Source organism: Choloepus didactylus, chromosome 12 (assembly GCF_015220235.1).
Source record: "Choloepus didactylus isolate mChoDid1 chromosome 12, mChoDid1.pri, whole genome shotgun sequence".
In the NCBI taxonomy this organism is placed as follows: Eukaryota; Metazoa; Chordata; class Mammalia; order Pilosa; family Megalonychidae; genus Choloepus; species Choloepus didactylus.
Window position 1 is genome coordinate 63123849 of NC_051318.1, and position 26460 is coordinate 63150308.

General features: G+C 37.3%; 1 pseudogene; it reads right to left on the reverse strand.

Annotated features, from left to right (window-relative positions):
- Nucleotides 1-2811: 2811 nt before the first annotated feature.
- Nucleotides 2812-14523, reverse strand: LOC119506866 (annotated as a pseudogene).
- Between the last annotated feature and the right edge of the window lie 11937 nt (nt 14524-26460).

The following is a 26460-nucleotide window of genomic DNA, read 5'->3' on the forward strand; positions in this document are numbered from 1 at the left end:
TCTCATTGTCTCATCTCACTTTTTAAACTTCTATTTCTTTCATAGCCACTGCAGTTTTAATCTATGATTTCTCCATCATTTATTAGTTTGTCAGCTTATTTATTTTTGTACTAAATGGTTCTTGAGCACCCACTTTGTGCCCAGCATGGTATGGTTGTAGTCATGAGAAGGGATAATGAAAAGGGGAGAAATTGGAGGTCTTTGGCCATGAAGAAGCTCAAATTGGAGACTTGCCACTAAAAGTATGATCCATGAACTGGGTATACAATAAGATAGATGTAGAATTTGAAAGTGAACTCTCAGAAACTTTTATAGTAATTTGAGTTAGCTCTCATATCCAAGTATGTGATCAGTGGACTTGTATTGTTGAACAGGGTGTAAACCAGTTTGTTGTTGTTGAATTCATGTGATAACTCACATGGGGCATGTCACATGGAGCACAAGCTGTGTGCTAGTCATACATGGTAAGACTGCATGCTAGTTTCCTAGGGCTGCTGTAAAAAAATTACCACACACTGGGCAGCTTAAAACAACAGAAATTTGTTCTCTCTTAGTTCAAAAGGCAGAAGTCCAAAATCCAGGTGTTAGCAGGGTTGGTTCCTTCTGGACACTCTGAGAGAGACTCTATTCCATGCCCTCTTTTAGCTTCTAATGGTTGCTGACAACTGTTGGCATTCCTTGGTTTGTAGGCTGCATCACTCTAATCTCTGCCTCCATCCTCATATAGCCTTCTTCCCTCTTGTGACTCTATGTTTCCAAATATCTGTCTCCTTTGAAGGACACCAGTAATTAGAATTTGAGCCCACCCTAATCCAGTATGACCTGATCTTAAGCTGATTACACCTGCAAAGACCCTGTTTCCAAATAAGGTCACATTCGTAAGTACCAGGGGTTAGGACTTCACCATACTTTTTAGAGGGACCCAGTCAATCCACAGCTAGTCCTCGATAGCTCTTCAGCACAGAAGCACTGGCATAAGAGATACACAACAACCTTCAAACTACAAAATCTCTTTATTCTCAGTTAATTGATGCCCCTAATAACTTTTAACAATTAATCTGATGTTTACAGACCTGGAGGAACTGAGTAGATTACATAGAGGACAAGATACTATTTTTGCTTTTTTACCAACCATTAATTTCAGATGAGTTGGCATAGCCTCCTAGATTCCCTTTAATCACAACTTTTTTGCAAAAGTGACTAAATAATAATAACTAAGAATAAGAATCTACTTTGGGATCCATTGTGTTTTAAATAGATTCTAGGTCTATGAATATAATTATTTTAATGTTTAACCATTATTATGCATACCCTAGTAAGGGCATATTTTCCATTACTTTTGGTTTGAAGTCAAAAGTTTTATGTAAGGATTTTAAAATCAGGACATTCTTGATTCAAACAATGACAGTAATCAACTATTCATAGTGAGTATTTGTCAACTTATTTTTGAGGAGGTGAGACTCAAGTATCTTTGCTCTTAAAAAGGTAAAATTTCACAAGGTTATTTCATCCTCAGGAATATATATTTGTGAAAAGCATATGTAGCTCGATATGTTTTCCATACAAAATTACAGAGATTAAGTTAGAAGGTATGCTCTTTCATTCAATCAACAAAACTGTTGAGAGTTTACTGTGTGCCAGTTGTTATGAAAGCCGTTGGGGGAAATACAGAAAAAAAAATCCATACTCTGCTAAAGTTAAATGGCCTTGTGTGGGAAATAGACACATTTTAAACAATGATAACCCAACATGACAGATGCTATGATGGAGTTGGATAAAAAATGCTATCTATATGCAGTTCTTGCTTTGCACAGTAGTGCAGGACCATAAAAATGACATACAAGCTGAAACCATGCAAAGCAATCTTAACGATCAATGGGAAAAATAACAATTGGTCTGTAAATTTTTTAAATTTCTGTCAAAACATTAAACTGCTCTTATCACTGGTTATAAATGTTACAAGGAAATGAGAAAATAGTAAACAATATTTTTTTAGTATAAGTTTCAAATATTAGAAGTTTTTTGATCTTCCATGTTTACTTCTCTGTAAAAAAGTTATCAAGTATAGTTTCAGTAGTGCTGGCCTTACTTGTTTCATTGATATATTTTTTTTTTTGACTTTGAGTCTATTTTTCCTAGGTACAATAAACTCATTACTCAATATTGATATAGACATAACTACACAAAATTAAAACTCTATATGCAACACATGGCCTCTGTAACAGAACTTGGCCTTCTAAGGTAGCTTATAAACATTACAAATTACCTTTTGCTTTTCCATTCGAACTAAGGTTGCAACCAACAAACCACTCCCCATTTTCTACTAAACACTTAAATCAACTTAAATGATGATCCCTCCCCTTAGCTGGTGAGAAAACCCCTCAATTTCTGTCCTAAAAAACTGTTAACCCTGAACTATCACATTCTTATCAAATTTCAGCAGATGGAACACCAGAAATAGGTGATATAGGTTATGAGCATTCATCTTTTGCCTAGGCAATTCAAGGCTGACTTTTCAAAAGAAGACACAGATTTATCATTAAACTTTATTTTAATGGGTCTCAAAAATCTGTGACAGATTTTTGGTCATTGTTTCCATTTAAAAAGTACTTATTTAAAGACTAGTAACTTAAAACTGCCACACAAAAACAAATGGTCCACAAAACATTCCTTTTGTTCTGAAGGTTTTACGATTCATTGTTATCATTAACCAGTCTTTTACTATTAAACTTAAATGGCCAATTGAGACAAACAGTTCTGAGACTGTTCTTCCACCACTAAGACTGGGATGACAGCTGTTGCGGGTAATATTCATTTAGCCTTCTGAGCTTTCTGGGCAGACTTGGTGATGTGGCCAGCTCCAGCATCCTTCCTGTCCACTATCTTGATAACACCCATAGTAACTGTCTGTCTCATGTCACAACAGCAAAACAACCCATAGGATGATAGTCAGAGAAGTTCTCAACACACATGAGCTTGCCAGGAACCATATCAACAGTGGCAGCATCACCAGATTTCAGAAATTTGGGGCCATCTTCCAGCTTCTTACCAGAACAGCAATCAATTTTTTCCTTCAGCTCAGCAACCTTGCAAGCAATGTGAGCTGGGTGACAATCCAGCACAGGTGCACAGCCAGCACTGATTTGGCCTGGATGGTTCAGGATAATCACCTGCACAATGGAGCCAGCTGCTTCCATTGGTGGATCATTTTTGCTGTCACCAACCACATTGTCACAATGAATAGACACGTTCTTGACATTGATGCCCACTTTGTCCCCAGGAAGAGCTTCACTCAAAGCTTCATGGTGCATCTCAACAGCCTTTACTTCAGTTGTAGGGTTGACTGGAGTGAAGGTGACCACCATGCTCAGTTTGAGAACATCAGTCTCCACTCAGCCCACAGGGGCAGCACCAATACCACAAATTTTATAGACATCCTGAAGAGGCAGACGCAAGAGTTTGTCAGTTGGACGAGTGGGTGGTAGGATGCAATCCAGAGCTTCAAGCAGCATGGTTCCACTGGCATTGCCATCCTTATGAGTGACTTTCCATCCCTTGAACCAAGGCATGTTAGCACTTGGCTCCAGCATGTTGTCACCATTCCAATCAGAAATTGGCCCAAATGCTACTGTGTCAGGGTTGTAGCCAGTTTTCTTAATGTAAGTGCTGACTTCCTTAACGATCTCCTCATATCTCTTCTGGCTGTAGGGTGGCTCAGTGGAACCCATTTTGTTAACACTAACAATTAGCTGTTTCACACCCAGTGTGTAAGCCAGAGGGGCATGTTCATGGGTCTGCCCATTCTTGGAGATACCAGCTTCAAATTCATCAACACCAGCAGCAACCATCAGGAGAGCACAGTCAACCTGAGCTGTGTCTATAATCAGGTTTCTGATAAAGTTTCTATGTTCTGGGACATCAGTGATGGTCACATAATACTGGGTGGTCACAAATTTCCATAGGGAGGTATCAATGGTGATACCACACCCACATTCAGCTTTCAGTTTATCCAAGACCCAGGCATACTTGAAGGACCCCTTTCCCATCCCAGCAGCCTCCTCCTCAAATTTTTTGATGGTTATTTTGTCAATTCCACCACGTTTGTAGATCAGGTGGCCAGTAATGGTGGACTTGGCCCAAATCTATGTGTCCAATAATGACAATGTTGATATGAGTCTTTTCCTTTCCCTTTGGCTTGAGATACAGCAATGGTTTTCATGATACCTGTATTCTGGCAGCAAACCCATTGCAAAAAAGGCATCTCATTGATATTGAGCAACCATTTTTTATGCCTTGGAGAGGCATGAGCTTCCAACATTTCATTCTTTGTGCTTTCAGTGTTATGAAATATGTCTGAGAGTTCCTTTAATGTGAAAATGCTTGTCAATGTCATTTTCTCTGGGTCATCTTCATCCTTTTCATCACAACCATTCTCTCCATTTATGTTGATAGGTTTGCCTTCACTACATTCCTCCAGCTGTACATTTAGAGTCTCTCAAATAGTGGCAGTGTCAGTATTCCCTTAGTTAGCTATTTCTTCTACAACTCTATGTTCAATTCACATTTCAATTCCAGCATTTCATTTCTTTGCTGTGCTTTTGTCTTTATTGGCCATTTCCCTCATTCTTTTACCCATTTCTGTAAAATATCATAGGAAGACAAGGAAGCAACACAATTATACACTTTGCTGTCTGTGCTTGAACTGAAAAGCAGGTGATCGTGAACAATCCTCAACAGAATTTGAAAGAAGTGATGGGATTGGACATGGATCATGATGCACACTGTTATTTACATAGCAATTTGTGTACTGAAGAGGTACTAGCAAAGTTTCCACTTTATGCAATTACTCACAGTTAATATACCATGGTATTCTACTTTGTTAATGCTGCCAGAATGCAAAACACCAGAGATGGATTGGCTTTTATAAAAAGAGGGTTTATTTGGTTACACAGTTACAGTCTTAAGGCCATAAAGTGTCCAAGGTAACACGTGAGCAATCAGGTACCTTCACTGGAGGATGGCCAATGGTGTCCAGAAAACCTCTGTTAGCTGGGAAGGCATGTGGCTGGCATCTGCTCCAAAGTTCTGGTTTCAAAATGGCTTTCTCCCAGGACGTTCCTCTCTAGGTTGCGGTTCCTTAAAAATGTCACTCTTAGTTGCACTGGGGGTATTTATCCTCTCTTAGCTTCTACAGAGCAAGAGTCTGCTTTCAACAGCCATCTTCAAACTGTCTCTCATCTGCAGCTACTCTCTCAGCATCTGTGCATTCTTCAAAGTGTCCCTCTTGGCAATAGCAGCTGGATCCTTCTGTCTGATCTTATATAGTGCTCTAGTGAACTAATCAAGGCCCATGCTGAATGGGCGGGGCCACACCTCCATGGAAACTGTCTAATCAGAGTCATCACCCACAGTTGGGTGGGGCGCATCTCCATGGAAACACTCAAAAAATTACAATCTAATTAACACTGATAGGTCTGCCCACACAAGATTACATCAAAAATAATGGCGTTTGGGGGACATAATACATTCAAACTGGCACACATGGTAACTGCAATTTGAATTGTGTTGTTGGGGGACTGGTATGTTTAACTAAACCATGGCATCTGAATTCATGTAGAGTGCAAAATGAAAATCAAGGACTTCTTGTGTATAAAGGCATTGAGACATATTTTTTTAAATCAATATAGAAAAGCATAGAGCATCCAGGGAAGGCCAGTCAGTCTTCCTGTAACCAAGGTTGCAGTGATAAATTGGAGATCATATGGAATCTGTGAAATTGAGGCTTGGGAAATAGTTTTAAACAAGATTGTTTTAAAGCTGTTTGGAGTAAAATTCCCATTTAACCTTTGTGCCTTGCCTGGGAAGGAATCATTCAAATTCAGCTCCATCTTATCTAATTCATTTCCCCCATTTTTACCAAAGGTTACCCAGCTCTCAAAACTGCAGTCCATCATGCATCATTTCTGTACCTTCATTTTAACCTGATCTTCCTGTGGGGTCTGAAAGTGCTGGCTAACATGAATAAATGCCAGCTTGTAGCTTCCTCTCTACAGCCAGAGAGATATGACAGCAGGGGCCAACTTTCAGCTCTTCCGGTATTTTTGTTATCAAAACATATTTTCTTCTTCTTCCACATAATGAGAATCACAGAGGCTGGCAATAAATGTGGTTGTTGATAACTGACTTTAGCCACAGAATGGTCTATTGAAAGGCCCAGTAGAATCAGTCAAAAGTTCTGTGTTTCAATGCCTATCTCACCAATTACATGCCTTGAGCAAGTCATTTCACTTATCTAGGCCTACATTTCCCTAATGAGGAAAAGATCCCAGATCTCTAGATCTCATACTTCTCTAAAGCCTAAGACTACTCCTGGTTTATCACGTGTTTCAAAACATACTTCACTTTTATATTGGCATGCAACAAAACGGAAAAAGAAAGATTTAAACTCCAAGTAGAGTACCTACTCTTGAAAATCACTGAAAGGTCATTTGACATTCACTTTCAGAAACAATGGCTTTTTCACCAGAGCAATCTTCAGGAATTTTTCTTCTCCCAGCAACTGCCAAGCAGCTGAGACTAAGATCTTCTATACAATAGTGAAATTTTGCTTTAGTTTTTTATTGCTAATTTCCTTTAGCGAGTCCCTAGCAACAAAATGGAATAGCAGCTCCCAATTACAAATTCTGCCTCAGTTAAAAGAATCATATTCTTTCTACAGAATAGAACATGGAATTTTGACCAAGTTTTTTTTCAGTTAGTATTAGAATGGTTTGTGAGGTACCTACATAATACATGTATTAAAATATACACAAACAGACTCAGCTAAAGGACAGAGAAAAAGAAGAGTAGTGATTTATAAATAAAAAATAATGATTACAGAGTTCAGAAGAAAATGAAAGAAGAAACTCAAAATAAGAAGCAAGAATAAAGTTCACTTGAAGAATTTGAGTGAGAGAGGGAAATTGAAGTTGGAAGTGGTGGTGTGTGAATAAGGACAAGAGAAGGTCAATCAAAAGCTAACCCTCTGTCTTTGCACTTTCTACAAATATATTACCATTATATTAGGTACTGTGTTTGGAACCCAAGAAACAGAATACACAAGGCAGTATCCTTAACTATCTCCTTATACATATAATGCACCTTGAAAATACAAGGGTAAGTGAGTGAAATGAGTGACTTGAGTTGGATGGGTTTAGTAATCCCAAATAATGGCCTTATAATTGTCTTGACTGAAAAGATTTTTCTCTTCAAGGGTGATTCTTAATTAGAAGGATTTCTTAGGAATAAAACATTAAAGACAATATAATATTTGCTCATTTCCTTTCACTGTACTTTTTTCAAGCTTAGTATAAACATTGCTTTTCTGTTCTTCACTGAGAAGGTACAACACCTGAAATAGGATTGCATGTCTGAAGAAGCAGGAAGTGAAAGAACCACAGCCCTAAATAATGTTCTTCCACTGCATTTTTTAAAGAAGTTTCAGTCTACCCTAATGCCAATGTCATATTTTTCTGTTTCAGTCTTGATTTTTTTCCAAGTACAATTTAAGTAATAGTGACATCTGAACTTCTATACGTCTTGCCAGATTAATATTGGCTGTACAAAAAGAGGAAAAACTAGAGGTCACTGCTGTTCTTAAAAACAAACCAGTTAACTAAACAAACCAAAACAACATAAAATAAAACAAGATAGGCAAATTGGAAAGTTTGGCAGATTCACAAATTGGCAGGGGCATTAAATTGTTTTTATTCAGGATCTTTTAAAAATGCTCCCATCTCTATAGCCTCTGGCCATTAGCATACAAAACAAGAATAGGCAGTACCCTGGAAATTATTCAATTTATAGAAATGCACTCATTGCAAAGCCTCTGGGCACATCCACAAAATAAACATGTTATCTTATTCCTGAGAAACTATTTTATGGATGCTCTTAAATCATTAGGATCTCCCGAAGGGACTGAACCAGACCTGCTAAGAGGATCGTTATTGTCTCACTCCCCACACAGGTGATTTTTACAGGGATGGGACTAGAACGGAATTTCAACCTTGAGACTCACAGCAGAAGAGACTTGACTTTTGTTTTCAGAAATAGATCTTCCATAGAAGAGACAATGAGTTGCAAACAACTACTTTGAAATTAGAGTATATCATACAAGTTATGAGTGGTGTCTACATTTTGTAGCTCTAATTTCACTCTGCAGTTAAAATGTCAGGTCACTGAAAAGTGCTATAAATTTGTTGTTGAAACAAGTGATGCTATTTGCATTTTGAGATCATTTCTGTCTAGGCTTCTGTTGGAGCCATGGCAATTACAATAATTAATCAGTACTTGTGGTTGCTGAAAATTCCCTTCAATTCCTCAAATACAAGTCTGCTTTCATGAGCTCTGGAAAAAAAAGATGAAAATGTAGTAGATTGGAAAAAGTCATTAAAGAAGACAAATGTTATCCACTCATAGGCAATCAATAGCTATAGAAGCGCCGTGGAGTCATTGACTTTTTTTCCTAAACACTGTACTTGCTAGGAAAATACTACTCTTTTAAAAAAAATTTTATGTTCTGTTGATTAAAATATCTTCAAGATTCCTACATCCTGTTTTAACTAACAGGTCAGGGAACAGAATGATATCAGCCACCCAGAAGTCCTCTTCATATGCCCTTCCAATTACATCCCCACCTCAAAGTTAACCCACTATCTTGACTTCCTAATCCATAGATTAATTTTGCCTGATTTTGAACACTTATTAACTAAAATCATATACTACATACTCTTTATGTCTGGGTTTTTTTACTTTTCATGTTTGTGAGATTCATCTATGTTGTATAAAGTTGTAGTTCATTAATTCTCATGTCTATATACTATTCTATTGAGGGAACATACGACAATTTTTACATTCCACTGCTGCATATTTGACAAATTCCTGCTTTGAGCTATTATAAATATTACTTCTATGAACATTTTTGTACGCGTTTTTTGGTGGAACTATAAAACCATGTACCTACAAGTGGAATTTCTGGTTTATAGAGTATGCATAGTTTCATTTTTAGTAGATGTTACCAAAGAGTTTCCAAAGTGTTTATACTAATTTACACCCCTACCAGCAGTGTATGGAAGTTAAGTTTGCTCCACATCCTTGTCAACACTTAGAACTTTCCGTCTTTTCCTATTTAATCAAAAATGATGTGTACTGGTATAACATTGTGCTTTTAATTTGCATTCCCCTCATGGCTAATGAAGTTTGGCACTGTTTCAGTTTGCTAATGCTTCCAGAATGCAAAACACCAGAAATGGATTGGCTTTTATATAAAGGGGTTTCTTTGGTTACACAGTTACAGTCTTGAGGCCATAAAGTGTCCAAGGTAAGTCATCAGCAATCGGGTACCTTCACTGGAGGATGGCCATTGTTGTCCAGAAAACCTCTGTTAGCTGGGAGGGCACATGACTGGTGTCTGCTCCAGAGTTCTGGTTTCAAAATGGCTTTCTCCCAGGACGTTCCTCTCTAGGCTGCGGTTCCTTAAAAATGTCACTCTTAGTTGCACTTGGGGTATTTATCCTCTCTTAGCTTTTCCAGAGCAAGAATCTGCTTTCAAGGGCCATCTTCAAACTGTCTCTCATCTGCAGCTCCTGTGCTTTCTTCAAAGTGTCCCTCTTGGCTGTAGTAGCTTGCTCCTTCTATCTGATCTTTTATAGTGCTCCAGTAATTTAATTCAGACCTACCCTGAATGGGCAGGCCAACACCTCCATGGAAATTATCCAATCAGAATCATCACCCACAGTTGGGTGGGGCACATCTCCATGGAAGCACTCAAAGAATTACAGTCTAACACTGATAGGTCTGCCCACACAAGATTACATCAAAGATAATGGCATTTGATTCATTCAAACCGGCACAGGCACCTTATATGCTTTTTGGCCATTTTGAAATTCTCTTTTGTTAAGTGCCTTCAAGGTGTTTGCCTGTTTTTCAGTTGGGCTGTCTGTTTACCTCTTATTGATTCATAGGCATTCTTTGTATAGTCCAGATACATGTCTTTTTCAGATATATGAATTGCAGATACCATAGCCCACTATGGAGTTTACTATTTTATTCTCTTAATGGTGTCTTTTAACAATAAGTTCATGGCATTAATATGGTCTAATTTATCCATTTTTTTCTTTTATTACAGTTTTTGCATTTTGTGTTCTGATTAAGAAATATTTGTTGTCTATGAGGTCCCAAAGATATTCTCATATGATTTCTTCTAAAAGCCTTATTGTTTTTACCTTTCAGATTCTGCAATACATGTGGAATTGCTTTTGTGTATGATGTGAGGCTGAGATTAATTCTTTTCCAAGTGAATATCAATTGGCCCAGCATCATTTATTGAAAAGACCTTCCACTATACTATATTTACCTTTGCTATAATGTAAGTCTTCTGCCAGTATTGTATGTGTGTGGATCCTTTTCTAGAAGGGGTAGGTATCTCCTTTCTGTTGTATTGATCTAATTGTATATCTTCAAGCAAATAGAACCATATTAATTAGCTTTTCAATAGGTCTATATATCTGCTACAGTAAGTCCTCTTGCTTTGCTTTCTGAATTCAAACAATTATTTATTATTTTTCCTTGCATTTCCATATAGATGTTAGAATAATATTGCCATTTTCCACAAAAATCTTGCTGAGATTTTGATTGGGATTGAGATGAATCTATAGATCAATTTGAGGAGGAAAATATCTAAATAATTTTGAGTCTTCTAATCCATGCTATATCTCTGTTTATTTCAGTCCTTTTTAATAACTCCCATTAAAGTTTTGTTGTGTTCGGTGCAGAAGCCTTGGTGTTATTTGATGCCACTATAAATAGTATGATTTGGAAATTTTATTTTCTATTTGTTACTGATATATAAAAATAAATTGACTTTTTATATTGACCTTGTATCCAGCAACCTTGCTAAATTATAAAGTTTGCATGTAAGTTCTTTTGAATTTTCTGTGTGCAAAATTACTTTGTCTGTTGAAGAAAAAAGAGACAGTCAGGGCATTATGTCTTGATTATTATGCCTTGGGGTTTTTGGTGACTTGCTTGTTTGTTTTTTACTTATTCCACTGGTTAAAACCTCCAGCACAATATAATAGTGGTTATCTTTGTTCTTAATCTGAGGGAAATGACTTTGAGGGGTAGTTTTTCTTAAATAAAAACTATATTACTTAATCCAATGAATGTTTATCTTCAAAGTGGTTTGGGAGGTAACATGTTAAATTCCTCACTCAAAATATTTTGGCCCTTTCTTTGGGGCTTGCCACCAGAATTTTTTTAATTATATTAAAAAATTGACACCATTGCAATAAACTTAATGCCTTGTTTTGAACCTCAGAATGAAAATGACTTCCTTTTTAAACCCTTATACGTCCCATAATTTCTCCCTAACAATTCTTTAGTTATTTCTCAATAAATATGTATTAGAAATCAATTCTGAATCCTCTTCTTCCTCTTTTCCAAAACCAAATTTGACACAATTATTTGAGTGTACTTTACTATAGTAAAGTACTATAGTACTTTTCTTTTTACTCTTTTAATGCTGAGATTCCAACATGAGACTCCCTCTTCTATATATAAAGTCCATCATCAGCTGTGAAAATTTTCTTCTTTGAAAATAAAAGATGTTGGTTTGACCCTTTGGCAAATATAACTCTTATCTCCCCCACACACACTCTCCACTGCCACCTTGTCTTTTGGAAGGTCTGGAGTTTCTGAGAAGTCTGGGGGCTTGGCTTGGTTACGTCTATCTACAATCTTTATTTGGTGAACTGTCAGTCTCACTCATGGTATTGTTACCTGCGGCAGAGTCTGCTAATTGTCCTTCAGTGTCCATTCCCTTTCTTGCTATTTGAAGTAGCATCCCCTCCTACCAGCTTTCATTAAATTAAGGATTATATTTCCCAGCCTCCTTTGCATCTAGGCATTTGGCTAAGTTCTGGCCATTGATATTTGAGAGGAAATGATGCTGGAACTTCTGAATCATGTCCTTTAAAAAGGAAGTTGTTTGCCTTTATGCTCCCTTTCCCACTTTCCACTGGCTGGGAAATGGTGATAGGTGAAATGGTCACCTTGGACCCAGAAATGCTTGCCAACTTGGGTCCCTTGATGGCCTGATTCTGTTCTGCCATGTAAACTATAATATGAAAGAGGAAGGAACTTCTGTTTTACTTAAGCTACCCTGGGTTTTCTTTGTTACAGAAGCTTAGCTTGTATTCTATATTTTATATTGTTGACTAGTCTAACCTGTTCTCCTCTCTCTTTCCCACACTTGTTAAGACATGGAACAGTTGCTATAACTTGATTTCACAAAAATGTCACTCAAACCAGGAAGTGGTAGAAGCTTATTAAAGATTTGAGGATAAGAGCAGGGATCTAGTAACACTCACCATAGAACAGCTCTGCAGAGAACCTAATACAGATTATTAGTAGAAGTTTCTCACTGGCCAACTCCTTTTTTCCTAAACTTCCCTAGTCTCCCACCAAGATGCCAGCTCTGTCTCTCCCAAAAATGTTCTCTCTCCCCAACTCCCCACATTTCTTATATTGCAACTGATAAAAAGAAGATTCAAGAATGCATTTCAGTTTGCGTAATTCTGAAAAAGAATTTCCAGAGTTTCATACTTATAAAAGTCTCCAACAACAACAATGAAAACATCAATTTTATCATAGCTGTGATTAAGAAAACATTTAGTTTCTCCAAAATATCCCACAGGAATTGGCCCAGTTTTTTTTGTTTGTTTGTTTTGTTTTGTTTTGTTTTTTTACTGGTAGTAAAATATTTTGCCAGTTTTTCCAAGTTCAAATGTGATATGTTTTCATACTCTAATGATGTAGTCATATACACATTTCATACTCTAAAATAAAACTAAGTTATTTTCAAAACCCAAGGTCTGGTTTGACTTTTGGCTTCCTAAGTAAATATGTTTCTTGAGTTGAATAGTGCTGAATTGGATTAATTGAATCTAATCGAATCAAATTGAATTGTGGAAGTATGCTGCGTTTATTTAGTGAAGGTTAGTTGTAGAATACAATAGAAAATGTAACTTTAAAAAACATTCTGTTTTTATCATGAGCACACTGATATTATTAAATGATCAATTCATTGCTAATTTGTTACTTTGTCATTTTTCTCTATTGGGTGTATCTTAGCTCCTGGATATAAATTTATGATTTTGTTCCTTGGTGATTGTTTTAGATTCCTAGCAGATACAATGAAATGGGCTGGGTTTTTTTATGATGGGAATTTATTAGCTTACAGTTTTAGGCTGAGAAAAATGTCCAAATCAAGGCAATCTTTGACATCTCCACCACATGGCAAGACACATGGCGGCATCTGTTGGCCTCTCCCTTCTCTTCCAGGTTTCATTGCTTTCAACTTCTTGCTTCTATGGCTTTCTCTCTGTGCATTCACCCTATTTAGGGAGAATTTCAGTGAGAGGATTAAGACCCATCCCAAATGAGTTGAGTCACACCTTAACAGAAGTAGCCTCATCAAAAATTTCTCCTTACAATGGGTCCATACCCACAGGAAAGGATTAATTTTAAAAATCTGCTTTTCCAGGGTACATACAGTTTCAAACCACCAAAGTGATTCCCTGAGTTAGATAATGAAATCAAAGTCAAGCAGGTTGCTCATTAGAATGAGGGTCAATGTCCTTAGATATTTTCTGATCCCCATTTTTGTTCATTTGAGCTAAAGTTATACAGCATCCCTGGGTTTTAAAGTGCTGATCGTGTCAAAGTCCTATCATCTTTGAACAAGTAAAACAAGAATATGGTAGATAGTTGTACTAGAAATGTATTTTAGTTATGCAAAGAACAAATGGATGCAATTTCTCCATACCAAAATGAATACTGGCAAAGCTGGGAGACTAACTTATCTTTTCTGTATTTCAGCTCCATTTTGATAGGTTTTTAAGGTAAATTCCTCTACTTGTAAACAAACATATGTAAATATATGTATATGTAAATTTAAATGTTGTTTACAATTCTCATGTCCCTGTTCCTATTTCTGATCATTCAAAATAACATTTTCTTATTTATAGAAAGATAACTGCCTTAGAGTAAAAAAATGCTACCAAAGTCATCCATAGACATAATTGCTCAGTAAAATAGATTAGTATTTTGCCCTCTCAGCTTCTTCTTTCCATATGTCCCTCTCCTTACCTATTTGTTCAAAACCATCTGCATTCCCTGTGACCACTCATTATCCCCAGGCTGCACTGATAACTCCACTCACCATCTTCCTTCATCACTTCACTTTCTCCCTGACAACTTATTTACTCCCTGCCCCATTTTCTTAGATTCTTAATTTTTAGCCTTCATACATTTTTCAAAAGTGTTGTCTATATGCACTTATATTTCCTGCATCTTCTACTAACACTCTAACCCCTTTCCAGTCTGATTGCCTCCCTGATCACTTTATCAGAATACCTTTTACTTCATTTATGACCTCCATTGCCAAGTATAAAGGACATTTTCAGTTCTTACCTTGGCTGACATCTTAGCCACATTCAACGTGATTGATTGTTCCCTCCTTCTTTCAGCAATCTCTTTCCTTGGCTTCCATGAACCAACTTGGCTTCCATGACCCCTGATTTTAGTGCCTCAGGTTCTTTTATTCTCAGTCTATACACTCTGCATGTGATCGTCCCACATGTGGCCTTCTGCTACATCTAAAATAATACATTCATATGATGAGAGGCTCCTTGATGGAAGGAACGTGCTATAGCTAGAGGCTGCTTGAGCAGAGGGGGTTGGGATTATAAAATCAGAAGTAGGGAATGGGACTCTAGGATGGTGAAAAATAAGAGTAAAAATTTTAGGGAATGATAAAGAATAGGAAGAACATCCAAGCTAGATAATGAGTAGGGAGACAGAAGAAGGGCTGAGAGGAAAAATTGCCAGGGAGGGTGGGCATAGGAATAGTGAGGTAGAAAAGTAGGACTTTATGTCATCTTTTCCCTCATCTTCTTGTTGCACCACAAACCTGACCACTAATGAGCTCTAAAAGGAAATGATAATTAGAAATGGGGCTCTAAACCAGAGGGGATAGATAAGAATAGAAAAGGAATTGGAAACTAAAGGAAAATGGTGTGAGCCAGGACCTATCACAAAAGAGAAGGAGCCAGAATTGCTATATGACAGCAGCATCAAGGATAAAAAAGGGAAATCTCTGTTGAGGGAACCAATCATATATAGGATAAATACATTGTATATTAATTAGGATAATGCTAGTAGTTGAAACAAATTAATCCTGAAAATGTGTAATGGCTTGTGCTCAATAAAAATGTATTTCTCACTTGTGCAAAGACCAAAACAAGAGTTTCTGATTAGTGGAAAGCTCCCTCCAAACAGACCCAGGCTTCTTTCATCTTTTTATTCCTCTGGCTTCCCAGTTCACTGTGCTCACATGCATCAAGCCAGCAGAAGGGTTAGAGCATGGAGGATCATTTGTGAGCTAGATCTGGGAATGGAACACATCCCTTCCACTGTCAGATATGAAGAATAAATCCGGAGTTGGCAAGGAGAGACTTTATTTGAAAGGATTATTGACTTTATTGGAAATGATTGTTGCAAAAGGAGGGAAAAGAACTATTGTAATAGGGTGAGAGGGACTACTGGAATAGGGAGAATGTTCTGACCATAAGATCTGCAGGTGACTCAAGGGTTAAGCAAAACGAGTTTTTCTTTATGAGAGGAGTAAACAAGACTAGAAAGAACTGGGTGTGAAGAAGTGGAGAAGTGGGAGAGTGTGATCAGAAATCAGATGAGAGAATGTTTTACCCAGAGGACAGCCTGTTCTCCAGAGGGGTTCCCCAAGGAGAAGCTGTATGCCTACTCGGGTTGAGGGTGGGCTGAAGTTCAGAGAACTGGAGGAAGGAGAGAAGTTTAACCAAAGTTTGGTTAACAAGCATTTTGTTGCAATTAATCAATTGATCGATGGGCACAAGCAGTTCAGCTCATCATTTACGAGATAAGAATGGGAATTTGGAAGGTCTGTGTCTGGCCTGGTCATAGATAAACAAGGGGAATATCCTCAAGTCTTATCTAAGTCATATGGGCAAGGGTGTTCCTTTACAATAAGCCATTTTCCCGAACACAAAGGGTAGGTAGGATTTCTTAACCTTCACTCTTCCAGGATCATGGGGCTTGATAAAGTTCAATGTTGTCACCACCCATATTTCATTTATCAAAACTCCATTACATGGCACACCTAACTGCAAGAGACACTGGGAAATATGTGTGCCCACTAGGGACAAGAAATAGGTTTATTGAACAGCTAGCAAGTTTCTGACGTCTATTGTAAAATGGAAATATATATGCCACTAAGAAAAGTGCAATTTAGGTATAATGTGTTCGTGTAATAGCTGGTCGTTTCTTTGTGACACAAGCACAATGTAAATCAAAGCAGTGGTAAGAAGGGATGTTGCAATGAAAATGAGCCGACTGAGCACATTGTATCTTCCTGAAATTGAGGCACCCCAGACTATTCTGTTTTATGCCTTGGTGCAAAACAGCATGTCAGGTTTGATATTTTCCTTATTACCCATCACACAGTCATTTTGTATACAGGAGTATTTGATAGTATGTTTTCCAATATGGAGCAAAAAAATAAAAGCTCTTTAACCTCTAAAAAACTGGTTTTCCATTCCCAAGACTCCCAAGACTCCTTTGACTCCTTTGACTCCCAAGACTCCTTTGCATCTCAGAGCCACATCGCCAATGGATTACTGAGAAACAAAGAAAGCACCAGGTATTCATTAAGGCTAGAAGGAAATTACCCTGCCACATCTGCAGTTGCAAATGCCATCATTCTCCTATGGTGATAGATGATCATTTGGAAACTAGTTTCTCACTAACTGAGATGACAATGAAAACGAGTTAGCTCTGCTGGCTAATTCTCTGTGTTATGTGTATTTTTGGCCAACAGGCATTTACCTCTCCCAGTAAACATGACTTTTACATCATTTTGAAAATATGTATGGTGAAAGCATAGAGCTATAGGAATGCACTTATGACAAGTGGCGTACATATGTTTTCAGAAAGAGCAATAGACTAATATTCCCTGCACGGAGAAGGTGCTGAAGAGCCATTAATTGAGTGGACTTGGATTTAGAGCAGTGCGGTATATCTTTCACTGGCCAGCAAATGGATTTTGAGGGTTTACTTTTCTGTATCTTTAAATGTAGTATGATTTATATGCAAACATATTTGATACCATTTTATATATGTATGAACTACATTAACTAAAATGAAGTTAATCTTAATATTAAAACATAGGAATAATGAAAGGAGGTAGGGAGTTCATCAAAGGCGCTAGGGAACCATGGCTTACACATTCCCAAAAAGGCATCCTCAGCTCTTAATTATTCAGTCAGTCGGTCAATAAACCTTTGGGGATCCCATAGGAATTTGTTACCCAAAGTACAGTTTGCAGAGCAGCAACGTGAGCATTGCTTGTACCTTGTTAGAAATGTGCCCTCTTAGGATCCAACTCAGATTCCCTGAGTCAGAATGTATTTTTCACAAGACCCCCAGGTGACTTGTATGTATATTAAAGTTCAAGAAGCCCTGCTACATGGAGTTTTTCACATCAACAATCGCTGGTCAAATAGCACCAAACAATTGGAACCTAAGCTGTAGAACCATATTTCTCAATTGGGGGTGATTTTGCTGCAACCCCTCCCCATGTTGGGAACATTTGGCAATATCTGGAGACATTTTTGATGGTTTCAAATGAGGGGATGCTACATCTAATGCGTAGAGGCGAGGGTTGCTGTTGAACATCCTATCGTGCACAGGACAGCCCCCCACAAAAATTATCCTGCCCAAAGGGTCAGTCGTGCCCCTGGTAGGAAGCCCTGCCATAGGACAGTGCTTCTCCAACTTGAGCATGCGTCAGAATTGCCTGGAGGGTTTGTTCAAACACAGCTTTTTGGGTTCCATCCATCCCTAGAGTTTCTGATCGTAGGCCTGGGGTGGGGCTTAGAATTTTCATTTCTATTAAATTCCTAGGTAATTCCTATGCTGTCAGTCCAGAAACCATACTCAGAATCACTGGTATAAAGTGACAGGAAATGCTAGTTAATCTATCGTGGCCTTGTGCTTTAGTTTCTTGAAGGCTTTGGAAACTCCCAGTCCCAGTTGCCTTGAACTTCCTATCCAGAGCCTCTCAGGTTAACTAGAACCTAAATGCCTTGGTGTTATGTGTTGATAAGGGAAGTTAAGCAGTGAAATCTTTTCCACCATTGCTAGGGTGGGGGTGGGGGGCACAGGCAGGGCTGAGTCAACAGAGAAGGTTCAGTGCCATTGTCATTTACAGATGATACCAGATGGCAGCTAAATTCAGAGTCCAGACTGCCCAAGGGGCTTGCTAATTATAAGAGCCTTCAGCTATAGGAAATACCCTAATCACTCCAGCGGCAGCTGGGCAGCCCCGGGGAGGGCCTTGTTGCCAGGAGAAATTTTTATTTGGTATAAAGTAGGACTTGAAGGGTAAAAATGACAAGTTCAGTTCGAACCATATTTAACATAGAGACCAAGGAAGATATTTATGATGGGAGTGGCAGGGGGTGATTAAGGGTGGACAGGTAGGTTTAGTGCCATGTGATCATAACAAGAATCAGAGCATGGAAAGTGATGATTAACTGGAGCCCACGCTGGTCCTGAGGGACCCTGGCTACCCCAGGCATCCCAGCAACCTGGGAGTGATGGTCGGCTTTACAAGGAAGACTTCAATGTGGAATTTGTGGTTTTCCTTACCACCTGCTGTCTGCCCTCTACTATTTGTTAGCCCGAAAATAAGGTATTGATTTAACACCTTTAGGAAGGAAGAAAGACATCTTCTGCTTTGTTTAATCAGCTAACTGCCTTTCTTTAGTTGGCAACCAGCGCTGAGATAATTTTGTTCTACGGGTGGCATTCAGCAAAACCCCAGGACCCTGTATAAGGGAAAAGCAGCAGGGAGGGGACCAACTTCCTGAGCAGCTGTTTCTAGGCTAAGCCCCAAGTCCAGGGATGTGAGCCAAATTCACAATATTTTCCTTTGCTGGAAATTTCATCAGAATTCCCTGCAAACTGGGAGTAAATCAGAAAAGCATCTAAGAGAAATTGCTTTTACAGTTTAATTTAGTGGGATGCAAGATTTTTTAAATGGATTTTCCCCTTTTGAAATTTCATTTTACCATGAAAAACTTAGTAGGAATGAAACCCCAAGTATGTTTACATTTCAAAATCATGTCAGACTTCATTTTGTTCCCCTCTGTTGTACCCTGTAATTTGGGGAAGGGTATAAAGGTACAATCCATTCCCAGAGAGAAAACATTTATTTATAGTCCTTCTCAAATGCACATTATTTTTCCTCTCTAGGTCTCTTTCACCAGATGTCTAATACACATATTTGGAAACCCCATTTTTCTTTCTCTTCCCCACCCCCCTTTTTTTTCTTACTTCCCTTTTCTACCTCTTTGCAATTGTGCCAAAATTCTGGCCACACCTTGGAAGGTGGAGAGCACTGTTCATCATCTAACAGATTCTTCACAAATTTTACTCTACCAACCAAGCTCATCTTTCTCTAGCTAACAGAGAGCAGTGAGTTCATAGCTCAGATAGACAAGTTTGTTCCTTTAATAAAAGTCCTCCTTCCCATCAGCATAAGGAGACATAATAGAGAAGGGACAGAGCTCCATTCTACCAGCATTTTATTTCATGATGCATTCTTTCATGACTTCCTCTCCCCGCTCTCCTCCCCTACTATGAATACACTGGGTGTTTTACTGAGTGTCCTGAAACTTTGAATTCATAATCTTTGGATCAATATTGAAGGGCGTTTTTTACAAGTACTTCAATGAATTTTTGCTTCTGTAAATCATTCCTATATACCCAGTTCTTCTATGGGAGCAAATTTTCTTCATTCAAGGTCAGACTTTGGTCATTGTCTGATGGAGAAAACAAAGTTCCCCCATCAAGCTCTTACAGGAAACTTAAGGGAGACCTCTGTTCAGTGTGCCAACAAACTCCATGTTCTTGCATTTTTTCACCTAAAAATCACACTATAGGTATGGAGAGCTTCCACCTCCTTGGGGGTACATGCATATTATGGGTATATACATTGTGGCTATGTCCAAGGAGCTGAAAAAACAGTAAGTACTGAATTTCAGCTGCTGCCATGCTCAACTTGCTTTGAAAGTTTAGTATTTTAAGATGAATACAGAGCTTCACGGTTATCCATGGTATTTAATTATAAACACATCACTCACACATATCAGTATAATAAACTTGGTACTTGAACTTAATTTTCCACTGATTGACAGTGCAATTTTTATGACAATTATAAAGACAATAAAGGGTAACTTCTGTGAGTTGCCACATCAACAATATAGTTAAAGAAAACTATTGGGCTGAGAGGCTACCAGTAAAGATGAAAATTTCAGGCTATGTATATGTTTCAATAAAGAGATCTGGAAGTAATATCTTGCCCTTGACTCTTATAAATTCCTTATTCCCTTTGCTAAAATGTTCACTTACCTGCAGCATGTTTAATGAGTCCTGGCTCTGTAGCATTCATATTTAAATATTTTATTATGAATCCATCTCTATATATTTTATCTCCCCACTAAATACTTCATACATCTCTCTCTAATAAGGGGGAAAACACATTAAGTTGTACGTAGTTCGAGGATGACATGGAAGGCATGATAGTGACTCTGAAGCAGCAGAAGGAAGTTATTAACAGGTGCCCAGCTGAGTGTAGAGTTCTAAGAATTTACTGTAGTTAAATAATGTTCAAGCACATGGGAACTTTTTTTTAGAATAAAACGTTTAAATCATTTTATAGTATCTCAAAAGATTGTGTCCTATTCATTCCCTTAAAATAGAAAAATTCTACCAGAAGACTAAAAGTCATAAAATGATTTCTATGAAAGAGAAACTTGTTTTAGAAACTATGGATGAAGAAAAAGTATTTATTGGAAGTATTGATGTCTCAATATTAACCAGTAACAGTTTGAAAGTATTTAAGAATTCTGAACAGTGGCACGGTACATAATCAAAATGAAAAATAATTTCTTAAGGCTAAGTGGGATAATGCAGAACCTCAGTATGCTAATTTTTCCCAGGAGGCTTAATTCTGGTGCCCTAGTGAATTCAAAAGTTTGTGGTAGTCCATATCCCTGGCTGTGTTTAATGTTTGAATCTTTGTGCCTAAGGATGATTGATCTTAAAAAAATGTAATAATTTTGTTGGTCATGCATGTGTGCACATGCACACTCACACACATACCCAACTTCTTAGCAACAGTGAGAAGTTATCAAAACTCTTTATATTGTCCATCAAGTTGTTAAGGGAAAAAAATAAATGAGGAGAGGTATGTTTTAAATTCAATTCACCCAACGGTAGTTCTAATTGTTTCTTTCCTAAGACATTCCTGTATTCCCTCAAAGGCCTCCTCTTACCTTCCTGCCCTGGAAGCAAGGTCAGTCTCACTTCTTCTCCTCAAATGGTTCCCTTTTCCCTGCTTTATTCTTTTGCCCTTGCCTTAAGCTCGGGTCATTTGTAATTTCATTCATATAGAGAAGGGGCACCGGGCAGAGGACAAATTGAATAGGAAGATGGCCAGGAGCTAGCTGGAGAGGGCTGGTCTTCAAGATTAGAGTCAATGCTATCTGAGCACTCAACATGTGCCAATCACTCCTGTAAGTTCTTTGTATTAGCTTATGCCCAGGGGGGTGGGTACTATTTGTATTCCTCTTTGACAGATGAGGAAACTGAGGCACAGGGGGTTTAAATTATGCTCAGTAACTAGAGGGTATGGCTAGGGATATCTGGAAGCTAGCAATAATAAGCTGAAAAGCAGTGAGATTTCTTTAACTGGGGCAAGAAAAATAAAGATTGGGGATTCACTAGTATAAATGAGTAAAAGGAGATGTAGCAAACAGAACATGTGTATTCCTTAAGGCAGGGCAAGAGTTTCAAACTCAGTTTAAGAACATCTGCCAAATAAATACAAAACAGGTGATTTTTATGACTGCTCATTTTTCTTCAGGATGTAGTTCAAATAAACCAATTACCTAATTCCCTGAAAAGCTATTGGTCAGTTAACTTAGGTTGCTTTCCACATCTATAAAATTAGCATACTGATAAATAATTCCTTCCTTGTATTTGTCTTAGAGTTGCTGGGAGAATCACATGAAATAAAGTGTGTAAAGCTCTGTGATCGCAGACAGTGTGGTATAAGCTACCCATCCACATTATTTATCATTTATTTATAGGAATTTCCGTATTCAGTATTTATACAGAGCACTAGCTGGATAAAATTCCTTAACTGAAATAATATAGCAAACAACTGTTGAACACTTGCTATACGTGATGGTTTGGAGGTTTTATGGACCCCAGAAAAGATGTTCTTAAAGCTAATCCATTCCTGTGGGTGTAGACCTATTGTGGGTGGGACCTTTTGATTAGGTTACTTCAGTTGAGGCATGCCCCAGGTGGGTCTTAACCCTCTTACTGGAGTCCTTTATATGAGGATGAAATTCAGAGAAACAGAAGAAATTGAGAGAGGACACAGAAGCTCAGAAGGAAGCCACAGATGGAGCAGCCAGAAGCTGAAAGCAATAAAACCCAGGCAAGAAGGACCAGCAGGTGCCGCCATGTGCCCTACCAAGTGACAGAGGAGTCCAGGATCCCCAGATACTTGTTGATACCTTGATTTGGACATTTTAACAGCCTCAGAATTGTAAGCTTGTAAACTAATAAATTCCCATTGTTAAAAGCCAGCCCATTTCTGATATATTGCATTTCAGCAGCTTTACCAAACTAAAACATCATATTTCAGTCACATTGATGTATATTAATTCATTTAAGGTCCCCAAATCCAATGAGGTAGGTGCTGTTGCATACCAACTTTATACATGGGAAAACTGAGACACAGAGAGGTTATTTTATCTAAGGTAAGTTTGCTAAGAAGAGTATGAGCTGGTATTTTAACACAGGAAGCATAGGAAATATAATCTCCAAGGATACCATCACAAAAGCATGATCAGAAGAAAAAAAATTGTATCTCTGTAAAAAGGGTTTCCAGTACAAGTAAATCATCCACATTCAAACATCGTAATCAAGATCTTGGCTGTGTGTAGTAATATTCAAAAGTCATTGATCGGCTTCTCACCAGCCCTGAATAATCATCAGACATTGATGGAGCACATACTATACATCCTGTGGAGGAAACAAAGAAATAGGACATGATTCCCCTAAGCAGTTAGAGTCTATCTGATAGAGATTTCTTGAATTCCTTAGTGCTTATTTAGTTTTTAAAAGTTACATTTCTACAACCTAGATTAGAAATGGAATAAAATGGGAATCTACTAAGCGAGAAACTGAGCTTCTAAGATTCTAGTGCTATTCAACAGACATTGTCCTATCTCTACCTAGGGCCAGGAATATAATTATGGGTTCCTGCCCTTGAGGAATTTAAAGTCTAGTGAGGATGATAGAATAATAAATAACTTATTTGAATAAAATATGACAACTTTATATGTAAGAACAAAGATGGAGTTATATACCTTGTGCTTAAGGAACACAAAAGAAATGTAAGCTCCTAAATTAGTTCTTAAAAGAATTAGGAACTCGCTTGTTTAACTAGAAGAATGTTGCTGGTGGAACTCTGAATAGAATACATCTGTGTATCTTTGAGGTTGGTATATGTAAAAAGATAAACTGATAGAGAGAGAGAGAGAATGTATAGACATAGACAGACCTTGAAGAAGAATAGTTTCTTTATCCAGGATCTTTTCCCCTACATATTAACCACCACACTAAAAATTCTTTCTTTTAATAAGAGCTCTATTGGGATATAATTTACATACCACAGAATTCACCCATTTAGAGTGTTCAAGTCAATGGTTTTAGTATATTCAGAGTTGTAAAACCATCATTATGATCAATCTTAGAACATTATCATCATCCCTAAATCAAAACTGTATTCATTAGCTCATTATGGACATTTCACCTAAGTGGAATCATATGTCAAGTGGTCTTTTGTAACTGACTTCTTTCACTTAGCATAATATTTAAAGATTTATCCCTGTGGTAGCATGTATCACTACTTCATTCCTTTTTATTGTTAAACATATTACCACAATTTGTTTCTCCAATCATCAGTTGTGATGTTGTTTCCATTTTTTAGCTATTATGAGCAATGCTGCTCTGAACTTTGGTGCACAGGTTTTTGTGTGGATGTCTGTTTTCAATTCTATTGGATATATACCTAGAGGGAAAATTGCTGAATCATATGGTAACTCAATGTGTAACATTTTTAGGAACTGCCAGGCTGTTTCCGAAGTGATTATGCTATTACATGCTGTCTGTATTTTTTTAATTTTAGCCATCCTAGTGAGTATAAAGTGGTATCTCATTGCAGTTTTGATTTGCATTTTCGTAAAAACCAATGATGTTGAACATCTTTTCACATGCTTATTGACCGTTTTATGATTCTTTGCAGAAATGTCTATTGAAAACCTTTGCCATATTTATAATTGGGTTATTTGCCTTTTTATTGTTGAGTTGTAAGAGTTCATTATATTTTCTGAATATCAAACCCTTATCAGATATATTTGCAAATATTTTCTCCCATTCCATGGGTTATCTAGTCATTTTCTTGGTGGTGCCCTTTGAAGCACAAAGGTTTTAATTTTAATTTCTTTAGAGAAAGTTTCATGTATCTATTTTTTCTTTTGTTGCTTGTGTTTTATCTAAGAAAACATTGTCTAATCCAAAGTCACAAAGATTTACCCCTATGTTTTCTTCTAAGAGTTTTATAGTTTTAGTTGTACGTTTAGGTGTTTTGATACATTTTTATTTAATTTTTGTGTATGGTGTGAGGGAGGGGTCTGAATTCATACTTTTGCATATGGATACTCAATTGTCGCAGTATCATTTGTTGAAAAGACTATTCTTTCCCCACTGAATTGTCTTGGTACCCTTTTTGAAAAACTATTGGCAATAAATGCAAGAGTTTATTTCTGGGCTCTCAATTGTATTCCACCTATCTATATGTCTATCCTTATGCTAGTACAACACTATCTTGATTACTGTGGCTTTGTAGTATTTTGAAATTGAGAAGTGTGCGTCTTCCAGCTTTGTTCTTCTTTTTCAATATTGTTTAGGTTATTCTGGGTTCCTTCGAATTCTATGTGAATTTTAAGATGTGCTTGTCAGTTTGCTCAAAGAAAATAGCTGAAATGTTGATAGGGATAGTAGTAAATCTATAGGTCAGTTTGGGTAGTATTGCCATCTTAACAATATTAAGTCTTCCAATACTTGGGTAGGAACAATTTGGGTGACTTTCCATTAACTTAGCTCCTCTTTAATTTCTTTCAGAAATGTTTTCTATGTTTCCATGTGCAAGACTTGTACTTCTTTTATTAATTTTCTTCTAAGTGTTTTATTGTTTTTGATGCTACTGTTAATGGCAATATTGTTTTCTTAATTTCATTTTGTGTGTGTTCATTGCTAGTGTGTAGAAATACAATTGATTTTTGTATATTGATCTTGTATCCTGCAACATTGCTGAATTGTTTATTAGCCCTAATAGTTTTTCTGTGAATTACTTAGGAATTTCTATACACAGGATCATTACATCTGCAAATAAAGGTAGGTTTGCTTCTTCATTTCCTATCTGGATGCCTTGTATTTCTTTTTCTTGCCTAATTGCCCTGGCCAGAAGCATCAGTACCATATTGAATCAAAGTGATGAGAATGAAAATTCTTTTCTTGTTCCTTATCATGGGAGAAGTATTTTCAGTCTTTCAATATTAACTATGATGCTAGGTATGGATTTTTCAAAGATGCTCTTTATCAGGTTGAGGAAGTTCCCTTCTGTTGCTACTTTTTGAGTGTTTTTATCATTAAAGCATATTGGGTTTTATAAAATTCTTTTTCTGCATCTATTGAGATGATCATGTGATTTTTGCCCTTTATTCTATTACTATGGTATATTACCTTAATTGATTTACGTATGTTGAACCAGCTTTGTATTCTTGAGATAAATCCCACTTGGTTGTAAAGTATAATTCTTTATATATGTTGCTGAATTAAGTGTGATAGAATTTTTTAAGAGGGCTCATTTATCATAACTGTTCCAAATTACAAAAATATACAGAAAATAATCACCCAACTCAAGTTCCCCACCCCTCCACCCCACCCCACCCCACCCCCCCCCATTTGATAGAATTTTGTTGAGGATTTTCATGTCTGTACACATATTGGTCTACAGTTTTCTTTTCATGTGGGCTTGCTTTGGTATCAGGGTAATATTGACTTCATAGAATGAGTTGGGAATTGTTCCCTTCTCTTCTATTCTTTGGGAGAATTTGTGAAGGATTGGTATTAATTCTGTTTTAAATACTTCGTAAAATTCACCAGTGAAACTATCTGGAC